We start from the raw sequence: 16,227 nt of genomic DNA on the forward strand, positions 1-16,227 counted from the left end.
GCGCTGTGTCTCGGTATCTGATTTAGAGGAGCAGTGTCTCGGTATCAGATTTAGAGGAGCAGTGTCTCGGTATCTGATTTAGAGGAGCAGTGTCTCAGTATCTGATTTAGAGGAGCTGTGTCTCGGTATCTGATTTAGAGGAGCAGTGTCTCGGTATCTGATTTAGAGGAGCAGTGTCTCGGTATCTGATTTATAGGAGAAGTGTCTCGGTATCTGATTTCGAGGAGCTGTGTCTCAGTATCTGATTTAGAGGAGCAGTGTCTCAGTATCTGATTTAGATGAGCAGTGTCTCAGTATCTGATTTAGAGGAGCAGTGTCTCAGTATCTGATTTAGAGGAGCAGTGTCTAGGTATCTGCTTTAGAGGAGCTGTGTCTCAGTATCTGATTTAGAGGAGCAGTGTCTCAGTATCTGATTTAGAGGAGCAGTGTCTCGGTATCTGATTTAGAGGAGCAGCGTCTCGGTATCTGATTTAGAGGAGCAGCGTCTCGGTATCTGATTTAGAGGAGCAGTGTCTCGGTATCTGATATAGAGGAGCAGTGTCTCGGTATCTGATTTAGAGGAGCAGTGTCTCGGTATCTGATTTAGAGGAGCAGTGTCTCGGTATCTGATTTAGAGGAGCAGTGTCTCGGTATCTGATTTAGAGGCGCTGTGTCTCGGTATCTGATTTAGAGGAGCAGTGTCTCGGTTTCAGATTTAGAGGAGCAGTGTCTCGGTATCTGATTTAGAGGAGCAGTGGCTCAGTATCTGATTTAGAGGAGCTGTGTCTCGGTATCTGATTTAGAGGAGCAGTGTCTCAGTATCTGATTTAGAGGAGCTGTGTCTCGGTATCTGATTTAGAGGAGCAGTGTCTCGGTATCTGATTTAGAGGAGCAGTGTCTCAGTATCTGATTCAGAGGAGCAGCGTCTCGGTATTTGATTTAGAGGAGCAGCGTCTCGGTATCTGATATAGAGGAGCAGTGTCTCGGTATCTGATTTAGAGGGTATCTGAATTAGAGGAGCAGTGTCTCGGTATCTGATTTAGAGGAGCAGTGTTTCAGTTTCTGATTTGGAGGAGCAGTGTCTCCGTATCTGATTTAGTGGAGCAGTGTCTCGTTATCTGACTTAGAGGAGCAGTGTCTCAGTATCTGATTTAGAGGAGCAGTGTCCCGGTATTTGATTTAGAGGAGCAGTGTCTCGGTATCTGATTTAGAGGAGCAGTGTCTCGGTATCTGATTTAGAGTAGCAGTGTCTCGGTATCTGATTTAGAGGAGCAGCGTCTCGGTATCTGATTTAGAGGAGCAGTGTCTCGGTATCTGATTTAGAGGAGCAGTGTCTCGGTATCTGATTTAGAGGGTATCTGATTTAGAGGAGCAGTGTCTCGGTATCTGATTTAGAGGAGCAGTGTTTCGGTATTTGATTTAGAGGAGCTGCGTCTCGGTATCTGATTTAGAGGAGCAGTGTCTCGGTATCTGATTTAGAGGAGCAGTGTCTCGGTATCTGATTTAGAGGAGCAGTGTCTCAGTATCTGATTTAGAGGAGCAGTGTCTCGGTATCTGATTTAGAGGAGCAGTGTCTCGGTATCTGATTTAGAGGCGCTGTGTCTCGGTATCTGATTTAGAGGAGCAGTGTCTCGGTATCAGATTTAGAGGAGCAGTGTCTCGGTATCTGATTTAGAGGAGCAGTGTCTCAGTATCTGATTTAGAGGAGCTGTGTCTCGGTATCTGATTTAGAGGAGCAGTGTCTCGGTATCTGATTTAGAGGAGCAGTGTCTCGGTATCTGATTTGTAGGAGAAGTGTCTCGGTATCTGATTTCGAGGAGCAGTGTCTCAGTATCTGATTTAGAGGAGCAGTGTCTCAGTATCTGATTTAGATGAGCAGTGTCTCAGTATCTGATTTAGAGGAGAAGTGTCTCAGTATCTGATTTAGAGGAGCAGTGTCTAGGTATCTGCTTTAGAGGAGCAGTGTCTCAGTATCTGATTTAGAGGAGCAGTGTCTCAGTATCTGATTTAGAGGAGCAGTGTCTCGGTATCTGATTTCGAGGAGCAGTGTCTCAGTATCTGATTTAAAGGAGCAGTGTCTCAGTATCTGAATTAGAGGAGCAGTGTCTCAGTATCTGATTTCGAGGAGCAGTGTCTCGGTATCTGATTTACAGGAGCAGTGTCTCGGTATCTGATTTAGAGGAGGAGTGTCCCGGTATTTGATTTAGAGGAGCAGTGTCTCGGTATCTGATTTAGAGGAGCAGTGTCTCCGTATCTGATTTAGAGGAGCAGCGTCTCGGTATTTGATTTAGAGGAGCAGTGTCTCGGTATCAAATTTAGAGATGCAGTGTCTCGGTATCTGATTTAGAGGAGCAGTGTCTCCGTATCTGATTTAAAGGAGCAGTGTCACTGCATCTGATGTCAAGGAGCAGTGTCTCAGTATCAGATTTAAAGGAGCAGTGTCTCAGTATCTGATTTAGAGGAGCTGTGTCCCGGTATTTGATTTAGAGGAGCAGCGTCTCTGTATCAGATTTAGAGGAGCTGTGTCTCGGTATCTGATTTAGAGGAGCAGTGTTTCAGTTTCTGATTTAGAGGAGCAGTGTCCCCGTATCTGATTTAGTGGAGCAGTGTCTCGTTATCTGATTTAGAGGAGCAGTGTCTCAGTATTTGACTTAGAGGAGCAGCATCTCGGTATCTGATTTAGAGGAGCAGTGTTTCAGTTTCTGATTTAGAGGAGCAGTGTCCCCGTATCTGATTTAGTGGAGCAGTGTCTCGTTATCTGATTTGGAGGAGCAGTGTCTCAGTATCTGATTTAGAGGGGCAGTGTCCCGGTATTTGATTTAGAGGAGCAGTGTCTCGGTATCTGATTTAGAGGAGCTGTGTCCCGGTATTTGATTTAGAGGAGCAGCGTCTCTGTATCAGATTTAGAGGAGCTGTGTCTCGGTATCTGATTTAGAGGAGCAGTGTTTCAGTTTCTGATTTAGAGGAGCAGTGTCCCCGTATCTGATTTAGTGGAGCAGTGTCTCGTTATCTGATTTAGAGGAGCAGTGTCTCAGTATTTGATTTAGAGGAGCAGCATCTCGGTATCTGATTTAGAGGAGCAGTGTTTCAGTTTCTGATTTAGAGGAGCAGTGTCCCCGTATCTGATTTAGAGGGTATCTGATTTAGAGGAGCAGTGTTTCAGTTTCTGATTTGGAGGAGCAGTGTCTCCGTATCTGATTTAGTGGAGCAGTGTCTCGTTATCTGATTTAGAGGAGAAGTGTCTCAGTATCTGATTTATAGGAGCAGTGTCCCGGTATTTGATTTAGAGGAGCAGTGTCTCGGTATCTGATTTAGAGGAGCAGTGTCTCGGTATCTGATTTAGAGTAGCAGTGTCTCGGTATCTGATTTAGAGGAGCAGCGTCTCGGTATCTGATTTAGAGGAGCAGTGTCTCGGTATCTGATTTAGAGGAGCAGTGTCTCGGTATCTGATTTAGAGGGTATCTGATTTAGAGGAGCAGTGTCTCGGTATCTGATTTAGAGGAGCAGTGTTTCGGTATTTGATTTAGAGGAGCAGCGTCTCGGTATCTGATTTAGAGGAGCAGTGTCTCGGTATCTGAATTAGAGGAGCAGTGTCTCGGTATCTGATTTAGAGGAGCAGTGTCTCAGTATCTGGTTTAGAGGAGCAGTGTCTCGGTATCTGATTTAGAGGAGCAGTGTCTCGGTATCTGATTTAGAGGCGCTGTGTCTCGGTATCTGATTTAGAGGAGCAGTGTCTCGGTATCAGATTTAGAGGAGCAGTGTCTCGGTATCTGATTTAGAGGAGCAGTGTCTCAGTATCTGATTTAGAGGAGCTGTGTCTCGGTATCTGATTTAGAGGAGCAGTGTCTCGGTATCTGATTTAGAGGAGCAGTGTCTCGGTATCTGATTTATAGGAGAAGTGTCTCGGTATCTGATTTCGAGGAGCTGTGTCTCAGTATCTGATTTAGAGGAGCAGTGTCTCAGTATCTGATTTAGATGAGCAGTGTCTCAGTATCTGATTTAGAGGAGCAGTGTCTCAGTATCTGATTTAGAGGAGCAGTGTCTAGGTATCTGCTTTAGAGGAGCTGTATCTCAGTATCTGATTTAGAGGAGCAGTGTCTCAGTATCTGATTTAGAGGAGCAGTGTCTCGGTATCTGATTTAGAGGAGCAGCGTCTCGGTATCTGATTTAGAGGAGCAGCGTCTCGGTATCTGATTTAGAGGAGCAGTGTCTCGGTATCTGATATAGAGGAGCAGTGTCTCGGTATCTGATTTAGAGGAGCAGTGTCTCGGTATCTGATTTAGAGGAGCAGTGTCTCGGTATCTGATTTAGAGGAGCAGTGTCTCGGTATCTGATTTAGAGGAGCAGTGTCTCGGTATCTGATTTAGAGGCGCTGTGTCTCGGTATCTGATTTAGAGGAGCAGTGTCTCGGTTTCAGATTTAGAGGAGCAGTGTCTCGGTATCTGATTTAGAGGAGCAGTGGCTCAGTATCTGATTTAGAGGAGCTGTGTCTCGGTATCTGATTTAGAGGAGCAGTGTCTCAGTATCTGATTTAGAGGAGCTGTGTCTCGGTATCTGATTTAGAGGAGCAGTGTCTCGGTATCTGATTTAGAGGAGCAGTGTCTCAGTATCTGATTCAGAGGAGCAGCGTCTCGGTATTTGATTTAGAGGAGCAGCGTCTCGGTATCTGATATAGAGGAGCAGTGTCTCGGTATCTGATTTAGAGGGTATCTGAATTAGAGGAGCAGTGTCTCGGTATCTGATTTAGAGGAGCAGTGTTTCAGTTTCTGATTTGGAGGAGCAGTGTCTCCGTATCTGATTTAGTGGAGCAGTGTCTCGTTATCTGACTTAGAGGAGCAGTGTCTCAGTATCTGATTTAGAGGAGCAGTGTCCCGGTATTTGATTTAGAGGAGCAGTGTCTCGGTATCTGATTTAGAGGAGCAGTGTCTCGGTATCTGATTTAGAGTAGCAGTGTCTCGGTATCTGATTTAGAGGAGCAGCGTCTCGGTATCTGATTTAGAGGAGCAGTGTCTCGGTATCTGATTTAGAGGAGCAGTGTCTCGGTATCTGATTTAGAGGGTATCTGATTTAGAGGAGCAGTGTCTCGGTATCTGATTTAGAGGAGCAGTGTTTCGGTATTTGATTTAGAGGAGCAGCGTCTCGGTATCTGATTTAGAGGAGCAGTGTCTCGGTATCTGATTTAGAGGAGCAGTGTCTCGGTATCTGATTTAGAGGAGCAGTGTCTCAGTATCTGATTTAGAGGAGCAGTGTCTCGGTATCTGATTTAGAGGAGCAGTGTCTCGGTATCTGATTTAGAGGCGCTGTGTCTCGGTATCTGATTTAGAGGAGCAGTGTCTCGGTATCAGATTTAGAGGAGCAGTGTCTCGGTATCTGATTTAGAGGAGCAGTGTCTCAGTATCTGATTTAGAGGAGCTGTGTCTCGGTATCTGATTTAGAGGAGCAGTGTCTCGGTATCTGATTTAGAGGAGCAGTGTCTCGGTATCTGATTTGTAGGAGAAGTGTCTCGGTATCTGATTTCGAGGAGCAGTGTCTCAGTATCTGATTTAGAGGAGCAGTGTCTCAGTATCTGATTTAGATGAGCAGTGTCTCAGTATCTGATTTAGAGGAGAAGTGTCTCAGTATCTGATTTAGAGGAGCAGTGTCTAGGTATCTGCTTTAGAGGAGCAGTGTCTCAGTATCTGATTTAGAGGAGCAGTGTCTCAGTATCTGATTTAGAGGAGCAGTGTCTCGGTATCTGATTTCGAGGAGCAGTGTCTCAGTATCTGATTTAAAGGAGCAGTGTCTCAGTATCTGAATTAGAGGAGCAGTGTCTCAGTATCTGATTTCGAGGAGCAGTGTCTCGGTATCTGATTTACAGGAGCAGTGTCTCGGTATCTGATTTAGAGGAGGAGTGTCCCGGTATTTGATTTAGAGGAGCAGTGTCTCGGTATCTGATTTAGAGGAGCAGTGTCTCCGTATCTGATTTAGAGGAGCAGCGTCTCGGTATTTGATTTAGAGGAGCAGTGTCTCGGTATCAAATTTAGAGATGCAGTGTCTCGGTATCTGATTTAGAGGAGCAGTGTCTCCGTATCTGATTTAAAGGAGCAGTGTCACTGCATCTGATGTCAAGGAGCAGTGTCTCAGTATCAGATTTAAAGGAGCAGTGTCTCAGTATCTGATTTAGAGGAGCTGTGTCCCGGTATTTGATTTAGAGGAGCAGCGTCTCTGTATCAGATTTAGAGGAGCTGTGTCTCGGTATCTGATTTAGAGGAGCAGTGTTTCAGTTTCTGATTTAGAGGAGCAGTGTCCCCGTATCTGATTTAGTGGAGCAGTGTCTCGTTATCTGATTTAGAGGAGCAGTGTCTCAGTATTTGACTTAGAGGAGCAGCATCTCGGTATCTGATTTAGAGGAGCAGTGTTTCAGTTTCTGATTTAGAGGAGCAGTGTCCCCGTATCTGATTTAGTGGAGCAGTGTCTCGTTATCTGATTTAGAAGAGCAGTGTCTCAGTATCTGATTTAGAGGGGCAGTGTCCCGGTATTTGATTTAGAGGAGCAGTGTCTCGGTATTTGATTTAGAGGAGCAGTGTCTCGGTATCAAATTTAGAGATGCAGTGTCTCGGTATCTGATTTAGAGGAGCAGTGTCTCAGTATCTGATTTAGAGGAGCAGTGTTTCAGTTTCTGATTTAGAGGAGCAGTGTCTCCGTATCTGATTTAAAGGAGCAGTGTCACTGTATCTGATGGCAAGGAGCAGTGTCTCAGTATCAGATTTAAAGGAGCAGTGTCTCAGTATCTGATTTAGAGGAGCTGTGTCCCGGTATTTGATTTAGAGGAGCAGCGTCTCTGTATCAGATTTAGAGGAGCAGTGTCTCGGTATCAGATTTAGAGGAGCAGCATCTCGGTATCTGATTTAGAGGAGCAGTGTTTCAGTTTCTGATTTAGAGGAGCAGTGTCTCGTTATCTGATTTAGAGGAGCAGTGTCTCGTTATCTGATTTAGAGGAGCAGCGTCTCGGTATTTGATTTAAAGGAGCAGTGTCACTGTATCTGATGTCAAGGAGCAGTGTCTCAGTATCAGATTTAAAGGAGCAGTGTCTCAGTATCTGATTTAGAGGAGCTGTGTCCCGGTATTTGATTTAGAGGAGCAGCGTCTCTGTATCAGATTTAGAGGAGCAGTGTCTCGGTATCAGATTTAGAGGAGCAGCATCTCGGTATCTGATTTAGAGGAGCAGTGTTTCAGTTTCTGATTTAGAGGAGCAGTATCTCGTTATCTGATTTAGAGGAGCAGCATCTCGGTATCTGATTTAGAGGAGCAGTGTTTCAGTTTCTGATTTAGAGGAGCAGTGTCCCCGTATCTGATTTAGTGGAGCAGTGTCTCGTTATCTGATTTAGAGGAGCAGTGTCTCAGTATCTGATTTAGAGGGGCAGTGTCCCGGTATTTGATTTAGAGGAGCAGTGTCTCGGTATCTGATTTAGAGGAGCAGTGTCTCGGTATCTGATTTAGAGTAGCAGTGTCTCGCTATCTGATTTAGAGGAGCAGCGTCTCGGTATCTGAATTAGAGGAGCAGTGTCTCAGTATCTGATTTAGAGGAGCAGTGTCTCGGCTTCTGATTTAGAGGAGCAGTGTCTCGGTATCTGATTTAGAGGAGCAGTGTCCCGGTATTTGATTTAGAGGAGCAGTGTCTCAGTATCTGATTTAGAGGAGCAGCGTCTCGGTATTTGATTTAGAGGAGCAGTGTCACGGTATTTGATTTAGAGGAGCAGTGTCTCGGTATCTGATTTAGAGGAGCAGCGTCTCGGTATCAAATTTAGAGGAGCAGTGTTTCAGTTTCTGATTTAGAGGAGCAGTGTCTCCGTATCTGATTTAGAGGAGCAGTGTTTCAGTTTCTGATTTAGAGGAGCAGTGTCTCCGTATCTGATTTAAAGGAGCAGTGTCACTGTATCTGATGTCAAGGAGCAGTGTCTCAGTATCAGATTTAAAGGAGCAGTGTCTCAGTATCTGATTTAGAGGAGCTGTGTCCCGGTATTTGATTTAGAGGAGCAGCGTCTCTGTATCAGATTTAGAGGAGCAGTGTCTCGGTATCAGATTTAGAGATGTAGTGTTTCAGTTTCTGATTTAGAGGAGCAGTGTCTCAATATCTGATTTAGAGGAGCAGCATCTCGGTATCTGATTTAGAGATGTAGTGTCTCGGTATCTGATTTAGAGGAGCAGTGTTTCAGTTTCTGATTTAGAGGAGCAGTGTCCCCGTATCTGATTTAGTGGAGCAGTGTCTCGTTATCTGATTTAGAGGAGCAATGTCTCAGTATCTGATTTAGAGGGGCAGTGTCCCGGTATTTGATTTAGAGGAGCAGTGTCTCGGTATCTGATTTAGAGGAGCAGTGTCTCGGTATCTGATTTAGAGTAGCAGTGTCTCGCTATCTGATTTAGAGGAGCAGCGTCTCGGTATCTGATTTAGAGGAGCAGTGTCTCGGTATCTGATTTAGAGGAGCAGTGTTTCAGTTTCTGATTTAGAGGAGCAGTGTCTCCGTATCTGATTTAAAGGAGCAGTGTCACTGTATCTGATGTCAAGGAGCAGTGTCTCAGTATCAGATTTAAAGGAGCAGTGTCTCAGTATCTGATTTAGAGGAGCTGTGTCCCGGTATTTGATTTAGAGGAGCAGCGTCTCTGTATCAGATTTAGAGGAGCAGTGTCTCGGTATCAGATTTAGAGATGTAGTGTTTCAGTTTCTGATTTAGAGGAGCAGTGTCTCAATATCTAATTTAGAGGAGCAGCATCTTGGTATCTGATTTAGAGATGTAGTGTCTCGGTATCTGATTTAGAGGAGCAGTGTTTCAGTTTCTGATTTAGAGGAGCAGTGTCCCCGTATCTGATTTAGTGGAGCAGTGTCTCGTTATCTGATTTAGAGGAGCAGTGTCTCAGTATCTGATTTAGAGGGGCAGTGTCCCGGTATTTGATTTAGAGGAGCAGTGTCTCGGTATCTGATTTAGAGGAGCAGTGTCTCGGTATCTGATTTAGAGTAGCAGTGTCTCGCTATCTGATTTAGAGGAGCAGCGTCTCGGTATCTGATTTAGAGGAGCAGTGTCTCAGTATCTGATTTAGAGGAGCAGTGTTTCAGTTTCTGATTTAGAGGAGCAGAGTCTCCGTATCTGATTTAAAGGAGCAGTGTCACTGTATCTGATGTCAAGGAGCAGTGTCTCAGTATCAGATTTAAAGGAGCAGTGTCTCAGTATCTGATTTAGAGGAGCTGTGTCCCGGTATTTGATTTAGAGGAGCAGCGTCTCTGTATCAGATTTAGAGGAGCAGTGTCTCGGTATCAGATTTAGAGATGTAGTGTCTCGGTATCTGATTTAGAGGAGCAGTGTTTCAGTTTCTGATTTAAAGGAGCAGTGTCTCAGTATCTGATTTAAAGGAGCAGTGTCTCAATATCTGATTTAGAGGAGCAGCGTCTCGGTATTTGATTTAGAGGAGCAGCGTCTCGGTATCAAATTTAGAGATGCAGTGTCTCGGTATCTGATTTAGAGGAGCAGTGTTTCAGTTTCTGATTTAGGGGAGCAGTGTCTCCGTATCTGATTTAAAGGAGCAGTGTCACTGTATCTGATGTCAAGGAGCAGTGTCTCAGTATCAGATTTAAAGGAGCAGTGTCTCAGTATCTGATTTAGAGGAGCTGTGTCCCGGTATTTGATTTAGAGGAGCAGCGTCTCTGTATCAGATTTAGAGGAGCAGTGTCTCGGTATCAGATTTAGAGGAGCAGTGTCTCAATATCTGATTTAGAGGAGCAGCATCTCGGTATCTGATTTAGAGATGCAGTGTGTCGGTATCTGATTTAGAGGAGCAGTGTTTCAGTTTCTGATTTAGAGGAGCAGTGTCCCCGTATCTGATTTAGTGGAGCAGTGTCTCGTTATCTGATTTAGAGGAGCAGTGTCTCAGTATCTGATTTAGAGGGGCAGTTTCCCGGTATTTGATTTAGAGGAGCAGTGTCTCGGTATCTGATTTAGAGGAGCAGTGTCTCGGTATCTGATTTAGAGTAGCAGTGTCTCGCTATCTGATTTAGAGGAGCAGCGTCTCGGTATCTGATTTAGAGGAGCAGTGTCTCGGTATCTGATTTAGAGGAGCAGTGTCTCGGTATCTGATTTAGAGGAGCAGTGTCTCGGTATCTGATTTAGAGGAGCAGCGTTTCGGTATTTGATTTTGAGGAGCAGTGTCTCGGTATCTGATTTAGAGGAGCAGTGTCTCGGTATCTGATTTAGAGGCGCTGTGTCTCGGTATCTGATTTAGAGGAGCAGTGTCTCGGTATCAGATTTAGAGGAGCAGTGTCTCGGTATCTGATTTAGAGGAGCAGTGTCTCAGTATCTGATTTAGAGGAGCTGTGTCTCGGTTTCTGATTTAGAGGAGCAGTGTCTCGGTATCTGATTTAGAGGAGCAGTGTCTCGGTATCTGATTTATAGGAGAAGTGTCTCGGTATCTGATGTCGAGGAGCAGTGTCTCAGTATCTGATTTAGAGGAGCAGTGTCTCTGGATCTGATATAGAGGAGCAGTGTCTCGGTATCTGATTTAGAGGAGCAGTGTCTCAGTATCTGATTTAGAGGAGCAGTGTCTCAGTATCTGATTTAGAGTAGCAGTGTCTCAGTATCTGCTTTAGAGGAGCAGTGTCTCAGTATCTGATTTAGAGGAGCAGTGTCTCAGTATCTGATTTAAAGGAGCAGTGTCTCAGTATCTGATTTAGAGGAGCAGTGTCTCGGTTTCTGATTTAAGGGAGCAGTGTCTCGGTATCTGATTCAGAGGAGCAGTGTCTCAGTATCTGATTTAAAGGAGCAGTGTCTCAGTATCTGATTTAGAGGAGCAGTGTCTCGGTTTCTGATTTAGAGGAGCAGTGTCTCCGTATCTGATTTAAAGGAGCAGTGTCTCGGTATCTGATTTAGAGGAGCAGTGTCCCGGTATTTGATTTAGAGGAGCAGCGTCTCGGTATCTGATTTAGAGGAGCAGTGTCTCGGTATCTGATTTAGAGGAGCAGTGTCTCGGTATCTGATTTAGAGGAGCAGTGTCTCGGTATCTGCTTTAGAGGAGCAGTGTCTCGCTATCTGATTTGGAGGAGCAGTGTCTCAGTATCTGATTTAGAGGAGCAGTGTCTCGGTATCTGATTTAGAGGAGCAGCGTCTCGGTATCTGATTTAGAGGAGCAGTGTCTCGGTATCTGATTTAGAGGAGCAGTGTCTCGGTATCTGATTTAGAGGAGCAGTGTCTCGGTATCTGATTTAGAGGAGCAGTGTCTCAGTATCTGATTTAGTGGAGCAGTGTCTCAGTATCTGATTTAGAGGAGCAGTGTCTCGGTATCTGATTTAGAGGAGCAGCGTCTCGGTATCTGATTTAGAGGAGCAGTGTCTCGGTATCTGATTTAGAGGAGCAGTGTCTCGGTATCTGATTTAGTGGAGCAGTGTCTCGGTATCTGATTTAGAGGAGCAGTGTTTCGGTATTTGATTTAGTGGAGCAGCGTCTCGGTATCTGATTTAGAGGAGCAGTGTCTCGGTATCTGAATTAGAGGAGCAGTGTCTCAGTATCTGATTTAGAGGAGCAGTGTCTCGGTATCTGATTTAGAGGAGCAGTGTCTCGGTATCTGATTTAGAGGCGCTGTGTCTCGGTATCTGATTTAGAGGAGCAGTGTCTCGGTATCAGATTTAGAGGAGCAGTGTCTCGGTATCTGATTTAGAGGAGCAGTGTCTCAGTATCTGATTTAGAGGAGCTGTGTCTCGGTATCTGATTTAGAGGAGCAGTGTCTCGGTATCTGATTTAGAGGAGCAGTGTCTCGGTATCTGATTTATAGGAGAAGTGTCTCGGTATCTGAATTCGAGGAGCAGTGTCTCAGTATCTGATTTAGAGGAGCAGTGTCTCTGGATCTGATATAGAGGAGCAGTTTCTCGGTATCTGATTTAGAGGAGCAGTGTCTCAGTATCTGATTTAGAGGAGCAGTGTCTCAGTATCTGATTTAGATGAGCAGTGTCTCAGCATCTGATTTAGAGGAGCAGTGTCTCAGTATCTGATTTAGAGTAGCAGTGTCTCGGTATCTGCATTAGAGGAGCAGTGTCTCAGTATCTGATTTAGAGGAGCAGTGTCTCAGTATCTGATTTAGAGGAGCAGTGTCTCGGTATCTGATTTCGAGGAGCAGTGTCTCAGTATCTGATTTAAAGGAGCAGTGTCTCAGTATCTGATTTAGAGGAGCAGTGTCTCAGTATCTGATTTAGAGGAGCAGTGTCTCGGTATCTGATTTACAGGAGCAGTGTCTCGGTATCTGATTTAGAGGAGCAGTGTCTCAGTATCTGATATAGACGAGCAGTGACTCAGTATCTGATTTAAAGGAGCAGTGTCTCAGTATTTGATTTAGAGGAGCAGTTTCTCAGTATCTGATTTAAGGGAGCAGTGTCTCAGTATCTGATTTAGAGGAGCAGTGTCTCAGTATCTGATTTTTAGGAGAAGTGTCTCGGTATCTGATTTCGAGGAGCAGTGTCTCAGTATCTGATTTAGAGGAGCAGTGTCTCTGTATCTGATTTAGAGGAGCAGTGTCTCGGTATCTGATTTAGAGGAGCAGTGTCTCGGTATCTGATTTAGAGGAGCAGTGTCTCGGTATCTGATTTAGAGGAGCAGTGTCCCGGTATCAGATTCAGAGGAGCAGTGTCTCGGTATCTGATTTAGAGGAGCAGTTTCTCAGTATCTGATTTAGAGGAGCAGTGTCTCAGTATCTGATTTTTAGGAGAAGTGTCTCGGTATCTGATTTCGAGGAGCAGTGTCTCAGTATCTGATTTAGAGGAGCAGTGTCTCTGTATCTGATATAGAGGAGCAGTGTCTCGGTATCTGATTTAGAGGAGCAGTGTCTCGGTATCTGATTTAGAGGAGCAGTGTCTCGGTATCTGATTTAGAGGAGCAGTGTCTCTGTATCTGATATAGAGGAGCAGTGTCTCGGTATCTGATTTAGAGGAGCAGTGTCTCGGTATCTGATTTAGAGGAGCAGCGTCTCGGTATCTGATTTAGAGGAGCAGTGTCTCGGTATCTGATTTAGAGGAGCAGTGTCTCAGTATCTGATTTAGAGGAGCAGTGTCTCAGTATCTGATTTTTAGGAGAAGTGTCTCGGTATCTGATTTCGAGGAGCAGTGTCTCAGTATCTGATTTAGAGGAGCAGTGTCTCTGTATCTGATATAGAGGAGCAGTGTCTCGGTATCTGATTTAGAGGAGCAGTGTCTCGGTATCTGATTTAGAGGAGCAGTGTCTCGGTATCTGATTTAGAGGAGCAGTGTCTCGGTATCTGATTTAGAGGAGCAGTGTCCCGGTATCAGATTCAGAGGAGCAGTGTCTCGGTATCTGATTTAGAGGAGCAGTGTCTCGGTATCTGATTTATAGGAGAAGTGTCTCGGTATCTGATTTCGAGGAGCAGTGTCTCAGTATCTGATTTAGAGGAGCAGTGTCTCAGTATCTGATTTAGATGAGCAGTGTCTCAGTATCTGATTTAGAGGAGCAGTGTCTCAGTATCTGATTTAGAGGAGCAGTGTCTAGGTATCTGCTTTAGAGGAGCTGTGTCTCAGTATCTGATTTAGAGGAGCAGTGTCTCAGTATCTGATTTAGAGGAGCAGTGTCTCGGTATCTGATTTAGAGGAGCAGCGTCTCGGTATCTGATTTAGAGGAGCAGCGTCTCGGTATCTGATTTAGAGGAGCAGTGTCTCGGTATCTGATATAGAGGAGCAGTGTCTCGGTATCTGATTTAGAGGAGCAGTGTCTCGGTATCTGATTTAGAGGAGCAGTGTCTCGGTATCTGATTTAGAGGAGCAGTGTCTCGGTATCTGATTTAGAGGAGCAGTGCCTCGGTATCTGATTTAGAGGAGCAGTGTCTCGGTATCTGATTTAGAGGCGCTGTGTCTCGGTATCTGATTTAGAGGAGCAGTGTCTCGGTTTCAGATTTAGAGGAGCAGTGTCTCGGTATCTGATTTAGAGGAGCAGTGTCTCAGTATCTGATTTAGAGGAGCTGTGTCTCGGTATCTGATTTAGAGGAGCAGTGTCTCAGTATCTGATTTAGAGGAGCTGTGTCTCGGTATCTGATTTAGAGGAGCAGTGTCTCGGTATCTGATTTAGAGGAGCAGTGTCTCAGTATCTGATTCAGAGGAGCAGCATCTCGGTATTTGATTTAGAGGAGCAGCGTCTCGGTATCTGATATAGAGGAGCAGTGTCTCGGTATCTGATTTAGAGGGTATCTGAATTAGAGGAGCAGTGTCTCGGTATCTGATTTAGAGGAGCAGTGTTTCAGTTTCTGATTTGGAGGAGCAGTGTCTCCGTATCTGATTTAGTGGAGCAGTGTCTCGTTATCTGACTTAGAGGAGCAGTGTCTCAGTATCTGATTTAGAGGAGCAGTGTCCCGGTATTTGATTTAGAGGAGCAGTGTCTCGGTATCTGATTTAGAGGAGCAGTGTCTCGGTATCTGATTTAGAGTAGCAGTGTCTCGGTATCTGATTTAGAGGAGCAGCGTCTCGGTATCTGATTTAGAGGAGCAGTGTCTCGGTATCTGATTTAGAGGAGCAGTGTCTCGGTATCTGATTTAGAGGGTATCTGATTTAGAGGAGCAGTGTTTCGGTATTTGATTTAGAGGAGCATCGTCTCGGTATCTGATTTAGAGGAGCAGTGTCTCGGTATCTGAATTAGAGGAGCAGTGTCTCGGTATCTGATTTAGAGGAGCAGTGTCTCAGTATCTGATTTAGAGGAGCAGTGTCTCGGTATCTGATTTAGAGGAGCAGTGTCTCGGTATCTGATTTAGAGGCGCTGTGTCTCGGTATCTGATTTAGAGGAGCAGTGTCTCGGTATCAGATTTAGAGGAGCAGTGTCTCGGTATCTGATTTAGAGGAGCAGTGTCTCAGTATCTGATTTAGAGGAGCTGTGTCTCGGTATCTGATTTAGAGGAGCAGTGTCTCGGTATCTGATTTAGAGGAGCAGTGTCTCGGTATCTGATTTATAGGAGAAGTGTCTCGGTATCTGATTTCGAGGAGCAGTGTCTCAGTATCTGATTTAGAGGAGCAGTGTCTCAGTATCTGATTTAGATGAGCAGTGTCTCAGTATCTGATTTAGAGGAGCAGTGTCTCAGTATCTGATTTAGAGGAGCAGTGTCTAGGTATCTGCTTTAGAGGAGCAGTGTCTCAGTATCTGATTTAGAGGAGCAGTGTCTCAGTATCTGATTTAGAGGAGCAGTGTCTCGGTATCTGATTTCGAGGAGCAGTGTCTCCGTATCTGATTTAGAGGAGCAGCGTCTCGGTATTTGATTTAGAGGAGCAGTGTCTCGGTATCAAATTTAGAGATGCAGTGTCTCGGTATCTGATTTAGAGGAGCAGTGTCTCCGTATCTGATTTAAAGGAGCAGTGTCACTGCATCTGATGTCAAGGAGCAGTGTCTCAGTATCAGATTTAAAGGAGCAGTGTCTCAGTATCTGATTTAGAGGAGCTGTGTCCCGGTATTTGATTTAGAGGAGCAGCGTCTCTGTATCAGATTTAGAGGAGCTGTGTCTCGGTATCTGATTTAGAGGAGCAGTGTTTCAGTTTCTGATTTAGAGGAGCAGTGTCCCCGTATCTGATTTAGTGGAGCAGTGTCTCGTTATCTGATTTAGAGGAGCAGTGTCTCAGTATTTGATTTAGAGGAGCAGCATCTCGGTATCTGATTTAGAGGAGCAGTGTTTCAGTTTCTGATTTAGAGGAGCAGTGTCCCCGTATCTGATTTAGTGGAGCAGTGTCTCGTTATCTGATTTAGAGGAGCAGTGTCTCAGTATCTGATTTAGAGGGGCAGTGTCCCGGTATTTGATTTAGAGGAGCAGTGTCTCGGTATTTGATTTAGAGGAGCAGTGTCTCGGTATCAAATTTAGAGATGCAGTGTCTCGGTATCTGATTTAGAGGAGCAGTGTCTCAGTATCTGATTTAGAGGAGCAGTGTTTCAGTTTCTGATTTAGAGGAGCAGTGTCTCCGTATCTGATTTAAAGGAGCAGTGTCACTGTATCTGATGTCAAGGAGCAGTGTCTCAGTATCAGATTTAAAGGAGCAGTGTCTCAGTATCTGATTTAGAGGAGCTGTGTCCCGGTATTTGATTTAGAGGAGCAGCGTCTCTGTATCAGATTTAGAGGAGCAGTGTCTCGGTATCAGATTTAGAGGAGCAGCATCTCGGTATCTGATTTAGAGGAGCAGTGTTTCAGTTTCTGATTTAGAGGAGCAGTGTCTCGTTATCTGATTTAGAGGAGCAGTGTCTCGTTATCTGATTTAGA

This window comes from Heterodontus francisci, chromosome 23, assembly GCF_036365525.1.
Source record: "Heterodontus francisci isolate sHetFra1 chromosome 23, sHetFra1.hap1, whole genome shotgun sequence".
NCBI classification, from domain to species: Eukaryota; Metazoa; Chordata; class Chondrichthyes; order Heterodontiformes; family Heterodontidae; genus Heterodontus; species Heterodontus francisci.